Source organism: Diabrotica undecimpunctata, chromosome 4 (assembly GCF_040954645.1).
Source record: "Diabrotica undecimpunctata isolate CICGRU chromosome 4, icDiaUnde3, whole genome shotgun sequence".
Classification (NCBI taxonomy): Eukaryota; Metazoa; Arthropoda; class Insecta; order Coleoptera; family Chrysomelidae; genus Diabrotica; species Diabrotica undecimpunctata.
Genome location: NC_092806.1, coordinates 160,031,418 through 160,054,971, shown reverse-complemented (window position 1 = coordinate 160,054,971; position 23,554 = coordinate 160,031,418). Strand labels below are relative to the sequence as shown.

Sequence of the window (23,554 nt, the reverse complement as noted above, 5' to 3'; positions counted from 1 at the left end):
ATTTACAAAGGATGTAATACACAAAGCGTTAAACTTTATGTCACAATACAAAACATGCAATTTTTTAAATAGGACACCCTGTAGATTTCATTATATAAAATTTCACCTCAACATAACATTAATCAAACTTCCAATGGTCTAAGCAGCAAGTGCTGATGGTGACCGATTTTTTTTCGATTATGTGCTTTTTGGAGATGACGCTACATTTCACAAAAATGGATTAGTGCTATGCATCATAAAAAAACGGGTGTGGCAGTCCAGTAGGACTGCCGGTAGAAGTTACACTTCTATACACGCATTCGCCGTTACACATTTATTTGGGAGTCAATCTGCACAATCATTACATATGTAATTCTATAGGTAAGACTTAGCAGAAAGAAACAGAATTAATAACAACTTACTAACAATGAAGGATTGAATCAATATTTTGATGAAAATGCATATTTTTATTTTCATATATGTATGAAAGCAGTTGAATGCAAAAATTTTTTTACACATGCTCTGCAGTAAAATTCATTGTTTATTTTGTTATTAATATAATAATACAATACAAATTAAACTGCAATATTCATAAGTATTTAAAAATGATAATAATATACATAAAAAAAATACACTACAATACAGTGCAACATAATTCCATATAATAATACAATACAAATTAAAATTCAATATCCATAAGTATTTAAAAATGACAATAATGTAATAATATTAATAAAAAAGTCCTCCCCGACCCGACTGGGAATCGAACCCGGTCTCCCGCGTGACAGGCGGGGATACTGACTACTATACTACCGAGGACATGGCACAAATGTATTTCAAAATTGACAGTTCTGGATCATACTGTGATTTATTGAGATTATTATTTTGAAATACAAAAGACTAATATAATTATGAACATTTAATAAATAATACAAAACATATCACATAAATAATAATATTAATAAACATTTTATTATATGTATAATATTATGTATATATATCTTTATATAATATAATATTAAATTATATATACAAAAGGAACATTTTTATATTCGAGAGAGGACGAGAGAGAAAATATATCTTCTGTCTCTCTCTTACTCATTATCTTACATATGTAATGATTTCACAGATTCACTCCCGTACAAATTTCCAACGTGGAGCGCGCGTATAGAAGTATAACTTCAAAAATAAATATATGAAGAGCCAGGGAGAAAGACGATATAAGTCCATTATGCAAATTTTAGGAGAGCGAAAACAAAGTGTTTCTCTCTAAACTAAATCTTTAAAATTAATAACATATATCGCGCAAACTTAAAGTTATATCAAATTTTAGATTTTGTTTATATACCTAAAAAAATATTTTCGTGTAAGACAGATTCGGCCTCTTATCTTCACCACCACTGACACTGGAACTAGATGGGACCCTACTTTGGCCTTATGCCGTTTATTAGATTTAGATTATTTTCTTTGTTGTGCAAAGAGATTGGCAGTGAGCATGAACACCTTCTTATTCATACGGAAGTAAGGTGACTCTCTCGAGGGAGGATATTGACAAGATTTTTTGAACTTAGAGATGAAGTTCGTGTTGTTCTTCTTGACACCAAGTACGCAGATGTTCTTACTGACTTTTCTTGGCTTTGCTTAACTGACGTGTTTGAACACTTGAATGTATTAAACTTAAGTTTGCAAGGGAAAAATGTAGATATGTTCAAAGTAGAAGATCAGTGCTATGGTAAAAAAGTGCCAACTGTGGGCGGCAAGGATTGAAAACGAGTCGTTCACTAACTTTCCTAATTTGAAACAGTTCTTGGAGTCTGTAGAGCAGAGTTTACCTGACCCGATAAAGATCAACGCAGCCGAGCACCTACGCAGCCTAGCCACGGCTTTTAGGATATACTTCCCTGAACCTGACCCTGACGATGGTTGGATTCGAAATCAGCTGTCAAGCAATTGAACAAATCCAAGGCCTCACAGAAGAAGAACAAGATAAGCTTGTGGATTTGTCGAGTTGTGGTACGATGAAGGACATTTTTAATGGCGAGAAAATAGCAGACTTCTGGGCAACAGCACGCAAGGATTACAAAGAACTTGGAGATAAGGCCATGAAAAAAATCCTTCCGTTTGCAACAACCTATCGATGTGAGCAAGCATTTTCTTCCATATGCTTCATGAAAAACAAATATAGGAATCGGCTTGACATGCGGTCGGATTTCAGAGTGAAAGTTTCAAGTTTGGAACCTAACATTACATAAATAATGGATTCTAAGATTAAATTCAACGTATCTCATTAATTGAGGAGTGAAAATTAAAACTAATAATGTACTTGTGTAGGTACTTTGTATTTTCACAAATAAATCCTAAATAGCATTAGTTTGATTTATGTTTTCACATATTTAGGCCCTTTTCAGGTAACTTTAGGTTTGTTTAGGTCTTTAGGAAATAGTGGGGTCCTCGTCATTGTAGTACCTTGATGAAGGGGTCCTTGGAAAAATTTTGTTGGGAACCCCTGATCTAAATAATAACTTTCCTTCGAAGTGGATAGGCAGAGGAGGACCAACTGTTTGGCCATCGCGATCATCGCAGTATATTGTTATTTGGCGACTGCGGTCATCACAGTATATTGTCAGAACAGGGATTATGAGAGGAATTTAAATATCAGAAAGTAGACAAGGTATTCGATTTAAAAAATTGAATGTTTGCTTTACCACATAGTTAACCGTATAGAATTTGGCATATTTTTCTGGCCTGTAAAATATCACTGAGTACATTTTTTCTAAATAACTTTTTTGGATATTTTATAGTTAGTTATCATGCAGGAGATGTTCTATTTAGAAGAAGAGCAATAGTATAGCTGTGCAATCTGGGATAGAGATTTAAATGCTCGTCCGACCGACGGTAGCTTAATAAAAAGAAGAACATTGAGCTACGCCTCTGTCAAATAATATTATTTTACGATAACCAGAAGAGAGTTGTAGACACGTTTTTGCGCCTTAAAAATGAGAATTCTTGGTGGTCTGTCCATTTCAAAGTTTACGACGTGTGTAAGTAATAAGAGAAGCGTTTGCGATGCATTGTAATGCGTTTGTGTGCAGTTTTTCAACATCGACAGACGACAGTATACGTGGTGGATATTTTGAAAGAGACTGAAGACATTAACTTTGTTTTTGTTTTGTAGTTTCTGTTTTTATTCAAGCTTTTTGCATAATGTGAATGTTTTGTTTTGTTATGGTAAAAAAATTATTGTTACGGCAAAAAAAGCTTTATTATTTTTTTGATACGGCAATAATCAAAACTCAACTGAAATTCTACGCTGGGGATACGCTGGGGAGAAATAACTTTCTTAATAATCCTTAATCTCCAAGGAGAGTAGAGGTTCAAAATCGAAATATTTTTAAGAAATTGAAATTAAATTTAATGACAAATCAAGCATGTTACATTAATTGTAACAGTTCTTTACTTTTTTGTAGTGGTTACATGGTTCGTGTTACTAATGATCTAAATCTTAAATATGCTTACCGTTTTTCTTTCATATTGAAATTCTTACACATTAGATATCTTTTTGTAGCTCTATTTCAGAATTTTGGATTATCAGCTGATCGTCAGCAAAAAGTAGTTTTTATTTAAGTATGTCGATTGATTTGTATACCTGTCCATATTGTGTATATACAATAATCTCAAATAGAATCTCTCTATCACCTGGTCGAAGGATTTTTGAAAGTTACATATCCGCGATTTGTGCGTTTTAGAAAACCGTGTTTTTCTTCTCCTAAAACGGATTCTATATTTTTTAATCTATTCAGTTATTATTTCCAAGCGCTACACCGCTTAAAAACCAAAAAAAAATTGAAAAAATTATCCAAATTGGTTCACTATTACCGGAGATATAAAATTTTCATTCAAAATTTCGGAGCGGATTCCCCCTGTGACTTTACAGATTGAAGATTCCTTTCAAACTTTTAAATCGTTATTTAACGTAAAAAAAATAACTTTTTTATATTTGCACTGGTGAATCCAAACAAAAAAGGAAGAGAATCCATGATATTGGAAAACGGTAACTTACTAATATATACTGAAGTAGAAGAAAAAAAGAGAGCTCACGCAGGAGTAGAATGCATAGTAAAGAAACATCAATAAAGTAAGGAATTGGATATATGGTTCGACTCTAATTTACTCTCTTTTAAGCACTAAACAATAATCTTTACACTGCCACTGTTTTTTGTGACTATGCCAAAGTTTTTGATTGAGTAAATCACGCCCTTTTGATAAAAAAGCTAAATTTCTACGGAATTCGAGGTATTTCTTTGAATTGGTTCCAATCTTACTTGAGGAATAGAAAACAACTAGTTAGAGCAAATGATACTGACTCTAGTCAGCATTGTATGTGGAGTACCACAAGGTTCAGTATTGGGTCCTCTACTTTTCCTTATCTTTATAAATGTCATCACTAACTTAAAAATCGATGAAAACATTTTTCTTTTTGCTGATGATACCAGCATTACCTTGTATAGTCAAAATAGGAATCACAAGAGAGATGGATGCTAGATTGGGAAAAGAAGTAGAAAAATGGAACAAAGTTATAGGACCATGCCGAGAGGATAAATTCAGCGATAATGGAAAACTTTTACTTTAAATCAGTATAGACAATAACCTGATGATCATGAATACACATTTCCAACATAAAAAGATACATAAGACCACAAGAGAAGTCATACCGTTAAAGTATAGTGCAAAAACAGAGAGGAACTGGATAAAAGACGTAAGGGTGAGAAGTAACTATGAGAAATGGAAGAAAACAGTAAAGAAAATGTAAAATTATTTTATAAAACACTAAACAACCTACAGGTTTGAGGCAACAAAGGAATAATGACCAAAAACGGAACAATATTAATCGACGACAAGGATATACTGGAAAGATGGAGGAAACATTTCGAACAACTGTTGAACGGAGGGACAAGGAAAAGCAAAGAAAAATGCAAACGCTAGCCCCACCTCCTGCGACACCTAAACATAGAAGACTAACGATTATGTATGTATTTGTAAAATAAACAAAATTGAAGCAAATAAAATATAAAAGAACTTTAGAAATATAAAAGAACTAAAAAATAGAGACAGTGTTATGCCTGTAGAAGCAGAAAGTGATGATGAAATCAACAAAGAAGTTACAAAAGAAGAAAGTAGTGAATCATCAACATATGCCGTTAAATTCAGTAATAATTGATAAAAAACTAAGATCTCACAAGAAATTATTTTAAGATTAAATTTATATAATACAAAGTCCATCAGATACGCTATTATTCTCTCTGTTTACAAATTTATTAATTTCCAAAACATAACAGTAACATTCTAATTTTCTATCGGTATATTTTGTGCCAATTTACTAGAACAAAGAACGCGTGGGCCATGGGCCTCATATTCTTCGCAACACCGTCCGATCGAAAATCTCCAAACGGTAGTTTCTAAAAAATTCAGGTACATATTTCCTCAGGATATCTTTTTAATTTCTTTATATATTATGTCCAAGTACATAATGATCTACAACTGCAAAACAAACGCTCGTTCTAAGCAACGGTACATGCGAACCACGCGGGACGAACGATATAAAAAGGGGGACATTTGAACTACTCGAAATATCGAAACGGCTCTGGTGATAGCGACATGACCTTGGCGTGTGAAAGGGCCTTGACCTTTTCATGTGAGCTTTCGGTGTTTATCTTTTCTACCGGTTGGACGACGTCTCGGAAACGTTTGTCTTTTGTGTGTGTGTTTGTGTGACGTGGTTGACGTGATTCACTTGTTTCTTTTTATAATGGGACTCCACTCAAGTTTATTTTCGGTGTGGTTTTTACCGGGAGGTTAGTCACCAACTGGCAGTATTTTTTCATTGATTATTTAGAGCCATCTGATAGTTTTTTGTCACTGTTTAAATAGTACGCTCCCGAGACAAAGGGAAAATACTTTTTTATGAATTAGAAACAAATACTGAACAAAATATGTGGGTTGGATAACAGATATCAGGTCCGTTGGTTCTTTGCACGTGAAGCCATTCAATTTATACGAATTAAATCAAAATATGTAAGTGAAAAGTATGTCGTTGTAGGAATCATAGTCCAGGTGGTATCTGTTCTAAAACCTCGTCTTTTGGGTAAATTGTATACGATCATAGTTTTTGCTTTAATCGAAATATTAAAAATGATTATTTCACGTGCAGTGAGCTAAATTTTTGATTAGACGGTATAGACGGTTTTACTTATAATATGTTAGACAAATTGCAGTCAAATGCCAAAGACGTTCTCGTACAAATCTTTAATAGTTGGTGGTTGAAACAAGAATATTGCGATACCTTAAAAAATATTATCATATACCCTTTACTCAAATTTCTCCATCATCTTATAGACCCTTTTCTTTATTATCATGTGCGATAAAATCCTTTGAAAGGCTAATAAAATTAAGATTAGAACATTTTATTGAAAATAGTTCAGTTTTTCACTACTCACAGTATGGATTTAGTAGACGTCGAGGCACCATTGATGCTCTCATACATTCAGTTATGGATATTCGACTCTGTTTCTCAAAAAACGAATTTATGGTATGTTTGTTTCTAGGTTTAAAGGGTGCATATTACGTGGTTGATTTGGATATATTATATTCAAAAATGGTGGCATGTAGTATCGATAAAAGACTATCTGTAAATATATTAAATTTGTATGTGAATAGAAAAATATACTTCGAGACCAAAGAAATGTATTACACGGTCTAAGAATATATAACTGTCTCCCACAAGGCTCAATTCTAAGTCCTTTATTATTTAATGTTTATACTACAGATCTGTATGGTTTGATGGATGAAAAATGCAAAATAATTCAATATGCAGACGATATATGTTTATATACCAGCCATAAATCCTTTTAGGATTGTATGTTGAATCTTAAACTTAGCTTTAGTAACATAGATAAGTGGGTAAAACGAATGGGTTTTAGTATATCACAAGAAAAATTTTCGATTGTATGTTTCACTAGATGTAGACACAGATAGGTGACTATATTTTCCCCTTAGCATGTACTTTCCGACAAGGGGACTTTCCCCGACAAGTCCCCTTGTCGTCTAGCCGTATAAAGTATGTAAAACAAAAGTACAAGCGTGGAATTAACCTTATGCGTTTCGTTTCCAAAAAAAAAGATGGGGTGCAAATCAACATATCTCTTTAATATTTTATAGATCCTACATACGATCCATTCTGGATTATGGTTGTATTCTTTACAGTTCAATATGCAAAATCTATTAAATCTATTAACTCTTGACAGAATACAATTTAAATTAATAAAAATTTGTCTAGGAGCTATGATGTCTCCACCAAACCAAGCAGTTCTAGCAAAACCCAAGAACCACTTTCACACATACGTAGGCAAATGTTAGCCAACAAACGTCTAATAACATATAGATCGTTTAATACAACTATTCTCTTACTGGAGAATAAAAAATTCTCCTTCTCTTGCAGAATCTTTTATTGATACAAATTCATTTCAATCTTATATATTACAGCTACCAAAATTTCCTTCTTACGAACAAGACTTTGAAGTTATAATAGATAAACCAACCATTATAATGCCCTCTTATTCAGAATTGCCAATTTTAACTAATCTGATATTTAAATCCATACTCAGCAAATTATAAAGATAACAACAGAGATAAAAACAGGGGAAGATAACAATAATTTATACAGATGGATCAAAAACTGTAGAAATTACTGGTTTCGCTTTTTTTGTTTCAAGCATTTATGTTGAGAAATATCGAATTCCTGAATGTTGTTCTATTTTTACAGCCGAGGCTGCTGCTATATAGAAAGCACTAACTCAGTGTGTCACTAATTATTGTGAGAACATCGTAATAATATCAGATTTTCAGGCAGTATTACAAGCTATTCGTAGCCATCCATTAGATAGTTTTCAAAACTCCATTGTACTTGATATCAAATAATTATTACATGAACTAAAATTCACAAAAAAAAAACAGTTACTTTACCCTGGGTTAAAGGACACAATGGAGTAATTGGAAACGAATTGGTAGACAGTATGGAAAACAATACATCTGAGATATCCGAAATTACAAATGTTTTCTACGTTAAAGATCTTTTTTCTATTATCAGGAATATTGGTAGGGAAAGATGGATGTCAAAATCTAATGATTTTGAAAGTTCAGAAGACTTCAAGAAACCATTACTTTTCTATTCATCCATCTTCTTCTTCATGTGCCATGTCCTTTCAGAACGTTGGTTACCATCATAGCTATCTTAATTTTATTCACTGCCACCCTAAATAGCATGCTTGTATCAACACCATAAAAATGTCGCAAGTTCTTCAACCATGAGGTTCTTCTTCGTCCTGGGCTGCGTTTGCCTGCTATTTTTCCTTGCATGATATTTTGTAGCAACCTATATTTGGGACCTCTCATTACATGTCCGAAATACTCCAGCTTTCTCTGCTTGATGCTTTTTATGATCTCAGTAGTCTTGCTGAGACGTTTGTATTGTGGAGTTTCGAATCTTCTCCACCCAGGAAACGTTTAAAATTCTTCTATAGCACCACATTTCGAAAGCCTCAAGGCGATTTAGATCGATTTTATTCACAGTCCAGGACTCGACACCATAAATTAAGACCGAGAACACGTAGCAGCGAAGTAGGCGGATCCTCAATGCCAATTATAGGTCTGTTACATAAAACCTTGGACATCGTTCTAAAAGCCGCTCTAGCCTGCTCTATCCTAGATCTAATTTCGCCGTGACTTTCTGGTAAACGATTTTATCAACTTGCTCAAGTTTGGTCCATTAGTGCGAATTAGAGGCGAATAGACTGCATTGCTCTTTCTATGAGATTCTTAATGTTTTTGCTTCTTTCGGTAGGACCTTTTCTTCTTAGCAATATCTATACATCCGAATAAGTAGCTATTTTGTAACTCCCATGAACCAAGGTTCCAAAACTCGTTAAAAATATTGCTCTCGTGGCCGTGAAGCTTTTCCCTACACTTCTTAGTGCAACTACTGCAAGACGGCCCCAATTCTCGACCAGGCACTTTTTTCTTCGTTTTGTAGCTTACGGTTGCCCTAAATTTCGTCGAATTTTTCGTTTTGATCTTGAATAACTGTGTTCATTTCTTTGTCTCCATCGACTTAACAAAAAAATATCGCTGTATTTCCATCACTTGAGTCACTTCTAGATTATACATAGTCAGGATCACGGTCACTGTCATCAAACGTCGACTCAACTTCAGTATTTTTCTTGCTAGAATCGTCAAACTCACAGAAATATCCAAATCGCTTCCGCCCATGTTCGCCATTTTGATGTGGCTTGTCATTATGTCGAGTAGATACTACGACAAATTAGACCAATGCAATAGTGTTACCATAGGTTTATCGAGCCATCTGTTAACGAAGGGCTGAAATAAATTTTTAGTGGCTTGTTATACTATTACTTTAACCGAGTCATGTGTGGCTTGTCATTGTTTCAAATTGAGCTCTTCATTTGTAAAAAAAAAATAATGAAGATATAGTATGTAATATAGAAAACAAAGAGCATAGAGCAAAACGACTAGGAGATTTGGAAGAAAGACCAAGGTCTTCATGGATACAAGTGGCAAATGGTTTTAATAGGGCTGTTACACGACAATAGAAATAAAAATGCAGACAGAAGAATAATGAAGAAATTAATTAATAGACGAAAGTGACGGCGAATTTGCATCATTAATATAAATTTAGAGAAGTTTATCGGGGGGATAACCTATGTAGAGGAGTTTAGCCATATTATATATATATATATATATATATATATATATATATATATATATATATATATATATATATATATATATATATTAGAGAGATAACAACGGCCTATTTATGATACTGTGTGTTTTGTTACTGGTTTAGCCATAAAAGGAATGTTTATCATCGAATAGTTGCAAAAAGTTCTGCACCCATGTTTTACATATAATTTAAAAGCATACACATAAACACTAAACACGTACGAAGTATAATTTTCAAAATGCATGCACGGAATGCAGAATGCAACGAGATACTGGGTGGAGCCAGCAGCAAAACAGTGGCGTAATACTTTTTACAAACTGATACAAGTCATAAAACGAAGCCTACTTGTTCGTTGTTATATTTGCAAAGGTTGGAATTGCATACGTTTAAAACTACAGGGATTGGTCTAAAAGTATACAGCAATATCTAATACTTATCCTTTTGAGTGTAGCAACAAAAACATTTAGTGTATTCGTTGACTCATTGATATGTACAGAAGTTTAGAAACGTGTTCAATATTTAGAGAAAAAAAATAATTTAGTCTATTTGTTTTCTATGTGGTGGCTATTTCTAAATATACTGTAACGTTTTCATTTTTTTAATCATAACTGCCCTTAAATTCTGATTCGGCAGTACCACGATATGCCATCCCGTAGCGTAGACTGTTTATATTTCGTCGAACAGCGCCGTAGTTTCAAGTTCCCATATAGCACCGCCGTAGTTTCGACTGTGCTTAGTCTAATCTATCTAACAAGTACGTATTACTTCTGCCTAATAAGTTTTGTACTATAAAAACAAACAGTGCCCTCACTTTCTATCTCGAAGTACTTATTAATAAATGTTTATAATAATTAATTTTTGGGCAAAAATTTTATTTTGTTCAATTTTTTAAAATACGCTGCTCATGACGTATATACATGTTTTTTATATCAAAATAAAGCTAATTTTTTTCTTAATATGATAATATAAGGTTGACTGGGAAAAATGGTCGCAAATTAGGGTTGCCACTGTAAAAACGTGAGATATCAAAGATAAAGTAAGGTACAGCTAGCACGCAACACTACTCTAAAACACATTACATAATCAAAATAAAAATATTAAATTCGTCTGCCAAGAGGTTAATTACTGTCTTCGATCGATAAGATTCTCTTACTAACGTAAGGCAATGGTCTCCGATAAACGCCGTACCTCGCGTCTGTATGCTTGTACAGCAGTTGGGTTCAGCGTACAATAAGAGACCGCATCCATTATTATTGTATTAAGTATACAGATGCGACGTCTCACTAACTGTACGTGAGCAAACAAGCAATTTGATTAAACCCACTCTGAGAGACTTACCCCTTATAATGACATTCGGCTGTTACAATTCATTGGAGCGAGCTCCAATGTTCCAGTTTATCCCTTTTCCCCCTATAGCACTCTGATGCGTGATAGGGGCTTACCAATTGCTTTTCGTTGCATCTCCGTTTCATAGATGACATTGTCCTTATCGCAGATGATTTAGGAGAAGCCACAGATATGTTAAATGAATTGGACTTTGCATGTTCGAAGGTGAGCCTCAGAATGAATTTCCCCATTTGAATGGGTCCCCATTAACCATTTAACTATTCAAGACAAAGTGGTAGAACTGGTGGAAAAATATACGTATTTGGGTCACGAAATAAGAATCAGCAGGAATAACCAAACATGCGAATCCAAAGGCGAATTACTTTAGCGTGGGCAGCCTTTGGAAAACTATGAGACACGTTTCTTCTTCTTCTTCTTCTGGTTCCTATCCGTTTCGGATGTTGGAAAGGTTTTCTTAAACCATGTTCTTAAATTCCGCAGCCATGATATTCTCCTTCTACCGGGTCCTCGCTTACCTTTGACTTTACCTTGCAATATAGACTGCAGCAGGGAGTAACGGTGCTGATTTCTCATAACGTGTCCCAGATATTGCAATTTTATGCGTTTGATCGTAAACACAATCTCTGGTTCCTTCTTCATTTTTTCTAGAACTTCCTTGTTCGTGATCCTTGCTGTCCATGATATTCTCGGCATTCTTCTATAAAGCCACATCTCAAATGCTTCAAGATTTTTAATAGTGGTGTCTGTAAGCGTCCATGCCTCCGCCCCGTACAACAACACAGAGAAAACATAGCATCTCAAATGTCTCATTTTTGTATCCAGGGATATGTTGTGACTTTTGAAGATGGCGCTCATTTTGTTAAAGACCGTTCTTGCCTTTCCTATGCGGCACTTTATTTCCTGTACATTGCTCCACTGTTTGTTTATAATAGTTCCCAGGTAGCAATACTGTTTTACTCGCTCTATCTGCGTCCCATTAATGTATAGATGAGCCCCATTTATATTCTCCTTGCTGACAATCATTTGTTTGGTTTTGTGGGTATTAATGTTTAGTCCGTACTGTTGACTGTACTCGTTTATTCTGTCCATTAGCCTCTGAAGTCCCTCTAAACTATCTGCTATCACCATGGTGTCGTCGGCATATCTAACATTGTTTACTCTTTCACCATTTAGAAGGATGCCTTCGTCTATTCCGTAAAGAGCCTCGTTAAAATTTTTTTCTGAGTACATATTAAATATCAACGGCGATAGAATACATCCCTGTCTAACTCCGCGTAGTATTTTTATGTGATCTGTTTCTTCTCCGTTAATTTTCATGTATGCGGTCTGATTCCAGTATAGTTCTGAAATTATTCTGAGGTCTTTGTCATCCAGGTCTGCTTCTTTTAAAATGTTTATCATCTTTTGATGTTGAACTCTGTCAAATGCCTTTTCATAGTCGATCAAGCACGCGTATACGTCGCAGTTAACGTCCCTGCATCTTTGAATCAGTACCTGTACTCCGAAAAGTGCCTCTCTGGTACCCACTGCGTTAATGAAGCCGAACTGTCTGTCTGATATTTGTTCCTCGCACTTCTTATAAATTCTTCCATGGATGACTCTAAGAAACAGTTTCAACATGTGGCTCATTAGGCTGATTGTTCGATATTCTTCGCACTTTTTAGCCCCCTGTTTTTTAGGTATCGCTATGAATTCTGATTCTAGCCATTTATCAGGGATGATTCCTGTATTGTATATTTTATTGAAGACAGCCGTGATCCAATTTATTCCTTCTTCCTCCAAGAGTTTTAAAAATTCAGCTTCGATATTATCAGGCCCTACAGCTTTCCTGCTTTTCATCCGTTTTATTGCTTCTTCTACCTCGGATTTAAGTAAGTCCGGGCCCGTCATCCTCTCTGAAAATGGATGCCTATAATCCGTTCTTTGATCTTGAAAAAGTGTCTCCAAATATATTCTCCACTTGTCTTTCCATTGGTGTCTATGAGTTTCATTTGTGTTCTCTTTTTAAAAGTACCCGTTATTTCTTTTACCTTTTTGTGTACATTAAAATTGTCATGCTTGGCTTGTAGTCTTTCTATTTCTTTACATTTCTCTACAGCTTCTTTTTCTTTAGCTTCTCTTATTTTTCTTCTGATGTAAGCCTGCATTTTTTTGTATTCATCTTTATTTCCTTTAATTAACCTTCTGCGTTCCATTAAGTGAAGGATTTCTGGAGTCATTAAAGATTTCTTCTTTGTTTCTTTGTTTGGTTTTAGCAGATCTTGTTTAGTTTTCTTAATTATTTCTTCGAATTGATTGATTTCTCGTTGGATGTTATTTTCTTCTTTTAGTTGCTTAACTTGATTGTTAATATATTCCCCCACTTGTTTTTTAACTTCCGGATGTTGCAGGGCTGTCATGTCGTAGTTAGGTCTAGACTTTTTCTTTATTGTCTTCAGTCTCACATCCATGACTCCCACTAAAGGTATGTGGTCAGATTCAATGTCCGCTCCTGGATATGTTTTGACAGATTTAAAACTGTTTCTGAATCTTCTATTTACCAATATATAATCTATCTGGTTTCTAATTACGTTATGGGGTTTATCTGCTGGTGCCTTCCATGTATACAATCTCCTCGGTGGTAGTTTATAAAATGTGTTTATACGCTTAGAACCAACATATTAATTAACCTCAAAAGAAAATTATTTGACCAATGCGTATTACCGGTCATGACCTATGGGGCGGAAACTATGACTCTAATCAAGACTACGGCTTCGAAATTCAGAGTGGCATAAAGACGAATGGAACGATCTATGCTGGGAGCATAATGGAACTGAAATGGAACTGGACAGGCCACTTAGTGCTATGATTTTGGTGTTTTGTTAATTTTTTTAGCTGGCTTTCGCCTTTTTGTTGGTATTTTTTAAATTTTTTTGGTAGCCCAAGTCGTTTTTTAGGATTTCTGTAATTTTTGATCCGCGTAACGCGAATTGTGACTCTTCTTTTGAAAAACACTTTTTTAAAAAGCACAAACACTCAAAATTAATTTTTATTTACACTAGCAAAGACTTTAGTTCAACTAGAACAATTTTTAGACAATTCAAAATATATTATTCAGACTGAAAAAACGTGGTTTTACAATGCTTTATTTATAATCATTTCACTTGCTGAATTTGCTGTTTTAGTAAGTCGCAATTGATGTTGCAAGGCACAGGAATATTCGGTGCTGATATGCGGTAACTTCTTATTGAATTCGCGTTATCGAATATACTGTATTCTAGCGGTCATTGTACTATAACTCGCGTTTATTGGAGACTACCCCCTAGATCTTGAGAAAAATTGCAACAGATTGAAACATATTTTAAAGAACATCCAGGAAATAAAACGCAATAAAAACAAGAAGAAAACAAGTACATATGACACAGCAATAATGAGAATAAATAAGAATTCAGCACCGAGCCCTGGTGCAGTCCTACTTTCACATGAAATTTATCAATCTCTCTCACATTTGTCCTACTAGTTGTTACTTGCTCATATGACTCTCACAATCTTAAAATCTTCAATGGAAAATCCTTTCTTATTGAGCAAATACCACAACATATGCTTTCTCAACCAATGAGCGTTTGTCTCTTCGTGTCACTAAGTAGTTTCATGGCTCTGTGGTTTGTGCATCAAGTGCTTCAACCACGCCTCGTTTATTATTTTGGTGAGCCTTACTGTTACTTCCTCCATTAACTCAACTAATTCTGTGTCAAATTTTTCATTTAATAAACCGCCAAAATATCTTTTCCATCGACTTTTGAATCCTTTTTTTGTACCATTATTTTTGCTTTATGTATATATCATTGTTTTTTTTTATTTGTTTCGTCTTGTCTGGCATCAAGTTTATCATAAAGATTTGTATAACTTCTGCAATTTGTTTCGATAATTTGTTATATATGCCTGTAAATCATTTGTTGTATATCCCCTACGTATTGGACTATCAGGACCATAATTATGTCACCTGCAAGTAGTTAATTGTTGGTAGGTGTATTTAATACACTTCTAATTCATCCTGGGCTATTTCTTCTGAATATATTATGTTAAAATAACCTTTCAAGCAGTCCCCGTATATAACCTTTAAAACCACTTTTTGTCTTCTTCATGCACATAAAGAACGCTGTTTACTTTAAAATTAATAATCTGTTCCAGTACACAATTCTTAACAAGACTTTTACATACCTTCGTTGATATCTAAAAAATGCGGAAAGCAACACACGGTTTACAGGTATGCGGAACTTATTTATTATATTTATATAAAATTCTTCGCGAGAGCTCTGAGAGCTACAGAAATAAATTCACAGTAACGGATCAAGCTGCATTACCCGAGGAGATTTTACCTTATATGGTGTCATATTTAGTCGGAAGTTTTATATCTTTGGAATTTTTAGTCTATATGAATTCTGAAAGCACAAAATTTAAAAGAAAGGTTTATTTTATCAAATTAAATCATTTACCTATTAAAAAATTTATGTTAAATATTGTAAAATAGGTTTAAAAAAGTACTGTGATTTACATTTAAAATAACTCAGGTGCATTAACTAGGAAGTTTATTTTTTAATTCAAAATGTTGGTATTTTTCCACGATTTTAGAACCCGAGCCACCTTTTTTCAAAAATTCACCGGAGCTTTGTTTATAAACATTAATAAATTTAAATACACCGTTTAAAAGATTAAAGGTATAAGTTTTGACAAAAAAAGCGCAATGGTGCGCCAAAGATTAAGTTTTTAAAAGCCAAGCGATTTGCACTCTCTGGATTTCACTATTTCAAAAACCGAATATAACTTCAAATTTATAAAAGTAGCGTAATTCTAGTTTAACAATTCATTTGTTGGGAAAGCTCGAGTTTTGTATTATATTCCGATCACCAAATTCTCAGCCAATATTTTAAGATCAACAAACTTTCAAAAAAGTTAAAAATTAAATTGTCAGATGTTGGTAGTTCAGATTTCTTTCCCAGGTGGCGTAGTTACCCTACCGGACAATCAGTGTGACTTATCGTCCGAGCTTTTTATATAGATAGATAGTTATAAATAATATCTGTTAATAAAAAAATTTTTTAATTGCAAATCTGTGTTAATTTTTCTTGAATTGTGCTTATTATTTCTACAATTACTTTTTTTGACTTAAAAACATTACAAATATATTTTAAACAAATTAATTGTTATAAACTTTGTACAATTATAAATAAAAATAGTAAAATTAAGTTTTGTGTATAATTATACAAAGTTTATAACAATTAATAGGTTCCCTGGTCTAAAAATCGAAATAAGATAACCGCGGTATCAACATATCTATTTTGTGTATACTATAAAAATATTGATTAGCATTATTTTTCTTATTCTTCAATTTTATACCTCATTTAGTACCTTTTTTGTTACAGTTGGTCTGTAGAAGCATCTTGCCTTATGTACCCGGAGCAACTTTCTAAGTAAGTAGCTTTCTTAATTTATATTTTACTTAAATTATACTATTGAGGTGATATAGGAATTGGTACCGATCCATCTTTTCCGAAGGGTGTTGGCTGAACTGAGTAGGCCGCTAATCTCGGTTACAATGGTGGACACGACACATTCTTCTACCCCACCAACCCGTCTGGCCAGCGTGGTGGGATATGGCCAAAACCTCCAAAACCAAACATGTCGAATGCAACAGAAACACGGAAGGTACCCCAGGTGGGTAGGAATTCTATTCCACAGTCCCACACCGTAACAGCGGTGTGCCCCGAGGATTCTGGGGGGGGGGGGGGGCAAGTCGACATTGAAAAAGAAGAAGAACAAACAACTCCATATAGCAACATACAACATCCGCTCCATGGCAAAAGATGAAAAACTCTACGAACTAGAAGAGGAATTGGGGAACTTGAATTGGGACATAATGGGACTGTCAGAAGTTAAAAGAAGAGGTGAAGGATATGTGGACTTAAATTCAGGCAACAGACTCTGTTATAAAGGCAGGGAAGACTACACATACGGTGGAGTAGGTTTCTTAATCAACAAGAAGAGAAAATCTCAAATTCAAATAATTGATAGCATATCAGACAGGGTTACATACATGGTCTTATAAAACTAAGTTTAAAAACTAAAATAAAGATCGCGCAAGTTTATGCTCCAACTGAAAAAGCAACCGATGAGGAAATAAATTCTTTTTACGAAGACCTTAAAAAGGCTACAGACAACAACAAAGAATCCAAAATAATAGTAATGGGAGACTTTAATGGTTAAATAAGACAAAAATGGAAGGAGAACTTAATAGAGCGAGTCATTGAAAACAACAGAGGCTTAAAATGTCTAAGACCCACACTGGGAATTCAAAAAATCATCAAAATTAAAGACGCCAACAATAAGGAAGAGAAGGACAAATATAAAATAACAAATATTGTCGAAGACTTCTACACATCCTTGTACAGCTCGCAAGGCCAGCCTCATTAAACAACAACAGAGAATTCAAAAGAAAAATAAAAAAACGTGGGATCAGAAGTACTACCAAATATAAAGGGATTCGAAATAGAAAGAGCTTTAAAAGAGCTAAAAAATAATAAAGCTCCAGGACAGGACGGTATAATTGCCGAGCTCTTGAAAACAAGCAAGACATTAAGAATCCCTGTACTAACAGAGCTATTTAATAGATGTCTCCATAATAGCAAAATCCCTAAATACTGGAACGAGAGTCTAGTAATACTCTTACACAAAAAAGGAGACAAATGTGATCTACAGAATTATAGACCTATATCGTTGCTCAGTCAAGTATACAAACTATTTATGAGAGTTATTAACAACCGGTTAACCTACAAAATGGACAATTACCAACCGGTTGAACAGGCTATCTTCCGCAAAGGATATAGTACATCAGACCATCTGCTGACAATGAGAACATTGATAGAGAAGGCAAATGAATACCAACTACCCGTATTTCTTGCCTTCGTCGACTATGAAAAGGCGTTTGATAGTATCGAGATGTGGGCCATAGAACAAGCTATTAATAATTGTAGAATATATTCGAGATATAGACAACTAATATATAATATACAGATTGAACGAATTTAAAACGGAACATACAATTTAATATATGTCTGTTTGAACTGCATTTGAAATAGTGGACCAATATAAAACTTGGACAAAAATAAATCCATACCCGGTGATAGACATTGTATAAAATATCGTTCAACTGTCTGTCTCCTTTAAAGGAAAGAGGAGCTTGCCTAATAGTCGGAGAGATAGAGCTGAAATTTTGAACTGATCAGTAATATGACATTTCTCTATTGGAATATATTCATTGTAACTGGGTTAAGACTTTGCCTTACAGGCAGACGCCTCTCGTGGTATAGGGGGTGGCTATACAGGGATGAAGTTGTAATTTTTTTCGGAAAAATTAACGATCGATAATATGGCTGAAAATTTACCCAGAGTAAGATCTTGGTATAACTAGACGAAATCCCAAAGGGCGGACGCGAGAGTGGATACATAAGGGGTGGCGGACAGGAGTGAAGTTGCAATTTTTTGGGGAAAAATTAACGATAAGTAATATGTCCGCCATTTTTATGGCTCATTATTTAGCCCCTAAAATCTTTAAATCCATAAGGGCGGACAGCTGGGTTGGTACAGAGAGCCATAAAACGGGGTCAAATGTACCACTTGCCTGCGCATTTTAGGTCTCGGTAACAATTTTCAAACTGATTTTATTATGATATTTTTATACCGATTGATTTGAAAATTTGTATGCTCACTTCTATTACTATTCTGAAAAGCGTCAAGTAGAGTTTTCCTCAAAATTTTCCAAAAAAATTTCCGTAAATGAAAATTTTCGTAATTTTTTTAGGTAAAATCTAATTTGTAGAATCCTTTCGATTTTCTGTCAGTTATACCATGATTTTTTTTTTAAATTTTCAAACGATTTTTCCGATAAAAAAAAAATTTAGAAAAACTTTGAAAATTTCGTCATTTTTCTCAATCTCATTGATGTCATCATTCATCATCTTCGTCACTTTCACTTTCAATAATATCACATTCATTATCTGCTTCATTTTCAATCACTACTTCTCGAACTGATTCTGGCATCTGAGGTCCACTAAATCATTTGAATTTATATGTTTCATCTTCAAACTCCCAACCATGTTCTTCAACAATCAATTCTGTTGGTACTTTTTTATGAGCATTTGTCCTAATATTTGAAATATAATGAGCTCGCAGTAGATGTTGGTGTAATTCATCTTGACATAGTGGTAAGCTTGAAGCATCGAAATTTTTTAGTTTTTTTTTTAAGGCTCGTTCACATCATGCAACTTATACTGCCGGTTAAATAGTGAAAATCTGACATCGTTTACTTTTCTTTTTGGAATTGTTCTCGTCAGTCTTGTTCCATATAAGTGACATATGAAAGTTTCTAAGGTTTCAAAAACTTCATTACAATCGAAGTCAGTTTCACCAAGTTGGATAAAAGCATCTTGATACTTATTACATTTAGCGCATGCGTCTAGAATTACTGATCTAAATGGAACGCGCATCATTATTATTTTAATATTTTATAATAATAATGATGCAAAATTAATGTCCAAACAGAATTTGTAAAATTATAATCAACTAATGAAAAAATAATTCAATCAATTTGAAAGTTAAAAAAAATTGAAAATATGTATCTACAAAGTAAATTTCAAAACTTAAAAAATTGATAATTCCACTATTAAATTGATTTTTATTAATAATTATTTGTAAAATGTTAAAGGAATTCTACAAATTGAATTTTACATATTGACAAATAGAAATAATATATTTTGTATTTGATTATTAATGTAATAATAAGTCAAATTTTTCTTATATCTGAACAACCATTATTTATGCAATATAAATTTAAAAACCTTTTTATTGTAATAAAAAATAAGTAAAATTACTATTTGTTATACCAAAAATATTTAATAGTTAACATTATAAAATTAGTTTAATTTAATAAAATATCAAATATCAAACATTTATTTAATTAAAAATTAATTCGTAAAATATTTATATTTAAGAAAAAAATGTGATTTGTAAAGTAAATATGACTTCAGTTTGAAAAAAAAACATTATCATAATATCATTTTAAAACTACAAAATATTCTATAAAAGATTCAGACGATGACGTAGAGTTTTATCAAATGTTTTAGAAAAGTTTTTCTAAATTTTTTTTCTTATCGGAAAAATCGTTTGAAAATTTTTGGAAAAAAATCATGGTATAACTGACAGAAAATCGAAAGGATTCTACAAATTAGATTTTACCTCAAAAAATTACGAAAATTTTCATTTACGGAAATTTTTTTGGAAAATTTTGAGGAAAACTCTACTTGACGCTTCTCAGAATCGTAACAGAAGTGAGCATACAAATTTTCAAATCAATCGGTATAAAAATATCATAATAAAATCAGTTTGAAAATTGTTACCGAGACCTAAAATGCGCAGGCAAGTGGTACATTTGACCCCGTTTTGTGGCTCTCTGTACCAACCCAGCTGTCCGCCCTTATGGATTTAAAGATTTTAGGGGCTAAATAATGAGCCATGAAAATGGCAGACATATTACTTATCGTTAATTTTTCCCCAAAAAATTGCAATTTCACCCCTGTCCGCCACCCCTTATGTATCCACTCTCGCGTCCGCCCTTTGGGATTTCGTCTAGTTATACCAGATAGAATATATTCCAATAGAGAAATGTCATATTACTGATCAGTTCAAAATTTCGGCTCTATCTCTTGGACTATAAGGAAGCGATAAGTGGTTTGACAGCATAATAACTGCTTGTGTAGTCTAGTTTTCACAGTGGTTCTAGGCAACCTATTTGGGTGGAGTTTTGACTTGTTCTTGAATGAGTTCCGAATCCAGCAGCCCGCTGAAGTATTGGATTTTTATGATATAATTATTTGACAACCTTTTGTTGGCCAACCACCTAGAGCGGAGTTGAGCCGAAATACATTGATTTCGTATGTTCCGTTTTAAATTCGTTCAATCTGTATATGAAAATGCAACTATGATAGTACAACTAGACGAAAATACAAATCCCATCCCCATTAAGAGTGGAGTGAGACAAGGACACGTAATATCGCCAAAGCTTTTCAACCTAGCCCTAGAAGACGTCTTCAAAACTACAAATTGGTCGACATATGGCATTATCGTTAATGGCAACAAGTTAAACCACCTCAGATTCGCTGACGACATAGTGATTATAGCGAGCACATTCGAGGAACTGCAAATTATGATGGGGGAACTAGCAGCCAGCTCCCAATACGTCGGCCTAAAAATAAATATGAAAAAACAAAAATAATGACAAACACAGATGACCCCAGACGTATAACTATAAATCGCAGTGAGATAGAACAAATCCAGGAATATATCTACCTAGGCCAAATCCTGAGACTTGACAAAGAGAACCAAAGTGCGGAAATTACTAGAAGAGCAAGACTAGTATGAGCAGGATTTGGAAAACTTAGTTGGATACTTAAGAACCGCAAAATACCCCAATACTTGAGGAGCAAAGTGTTCAACTAATGCATCCTTCCTATCATGACATATGGATGTCAAACCTGGACGCTAACCAAGGCAAACATGAATAAACTAGCCACAACAGAAAGAACAATGGAAAGAGCAATGTTAGGTATACGACTGTCAGATAAAAAGAGGAACGACTGGGTAAGATCCAAAACAAAAGTCGAGGACATAGCAACAAAAATTGTCAAACTTAAATGGAGCTTTGCGGGCCACACTGCTAGACAAAAAGACCAACGTTGGAATACTACAATACAACATTGGAGACCTTACGAAAGTAAACGACCAAGAGGAAGACCACAGATGAGATGGGTTGATGACATTAAAAGAATAGCCGGAACAAATTGGAAATATATTGCTCAGGATAGAGACCGATGGAAGGAGTTGGGAGAGGCCTATGTCCAAACATGGACGACAGAAGTCTAAGAAGAAGAAGAAGAAGATACTATTGAGCATCTTCTTACTCCAAATTCCTTCGTTTCATTGCCTTCCTGATATTTCCAGGACAGTGTTGGTCATCCTCTTTTACACCTTTTTTCTTTTCTCTTCTGTCTATTGAGACATATTTAATCTATCGCTAATAGCCTTGGTAAATCTAATAAACTAAAAAAAGTATTATTCATATACATTACGTAGTTAGTAGTATTTGAAACAATTCAAATATTGAGCCGATGGAATTCTTTCTTCTTCTTCAGATGCAAATCCACTAATGGATGTTAGAGATCACATTTTCCATTAATTCTCTATTTCTTGCAATATGTATCAGAGATTGTATGTCGTTAATTCCTGTCCATTGCCTTATGTTTCGGAGCCAGGACATTTTCTTGCGTCCCATTCCTCTCTTGCCTTCAATTTTACCCTCGATTATAAGTTGGAGGAACTGGTATTTTTCATTTCGCATGATGTGACCTAGATACGCCGTTTTGTTTTTCTTGATGGTTTCGAAAAATTTGACGTTCTTGGTTTATTCTTTTAAGGACATCTATATTTGTGATTTTCGCTGTCCATGGTATTTTTAGGATACGGCAATAGAGCCACATTTCGAAAGCTTCTAATCTGTTTATATCCCTCGTTTTGAGTGTCCAGCCCTCTACGCCATATAGCAGCACTGACCACACGTAGCACTTAGTAAACCTTAGTCTCAGTTGAAGATCGAACTCTGAACAAGTCAGTACCTTCTTGAATTTTACGAAAGCTTGTCGAGCTTGCTCAATGCGACATTTTACTTCCCTGTCCGATGCCGTCTTCAAAAAGCCACGATCCCAGGTATTTAAATTTACTCACTCTTTCAATGGACTTAGTATTCAGTGTTATGGTGGAGTTTTCAAGTGCATCCAAGTTTCTGGAGATGATCATAAATTTGGTTTTTTTGGTATTAATCTCTAATCCCATTTGCTTACTGTATTCTCCGATTATAGTGACAAGTTGTTGAAGATCGACTATGTTGTCACAAATTAAGACACCATCATCAGCATATCGTATTACCGATGGAATTAGACAAACAATTTAGTATCACTTAGACAAAAACAAGTAGTTACAGTGTATTTGCTAGAAGAAGAAAGTCTACAACAATCTTCAAAAGTATATTCGTTTATTTTTTACTTTGTTTAGATGTTTATCTTGGTAACTTCGTTTTTAGTCGCTATCCCCCTTCTTTCTCAAATATATTATAATTGTTTTATTTCCTGTAAGATATTTGATAAAAAGCGAAATAATCAAAAGAAATTATCAATTATTCTATCCATTATCAATTATTTACAACAATTTATTGTAAATTCAAGAGTAAATGATATATTCTTGTTTTCCAGGAATATATCGTACTTAAAAACGCCCTTAAAAATTGTTTAAATAATGTACATGGTTAATTTAACATTAAATTTATCAACAAAAGCTATACTCGTTATG

The 23,554-nt window shown here is 33.9% G+C and overlaps 1 protein-coding gene across 2 annotated transcripts in view; it reads left to right on the top strand.

Moving 5' to 3' along the window:
- The window catches only part of Hr39 (Nuclear hormone receptor FTZ-F1 beta), a 107,739-nt gene that overhangs the window by 15,997 nt on the left and 68,188 nt on the right, over nt 1-23,554 (top strand). For both annotated transcript variants that reach the window (XM_072530804.1, XM_072530805.1), the window contains exon 2: nt 16,525-16,572. The gene's annotated coding sequence lies outside the window, so the exon portion shown is untranslated. The remainder of the gene's footprint in view (nt 1-16,524; nt 16,573-23,554) is intronic.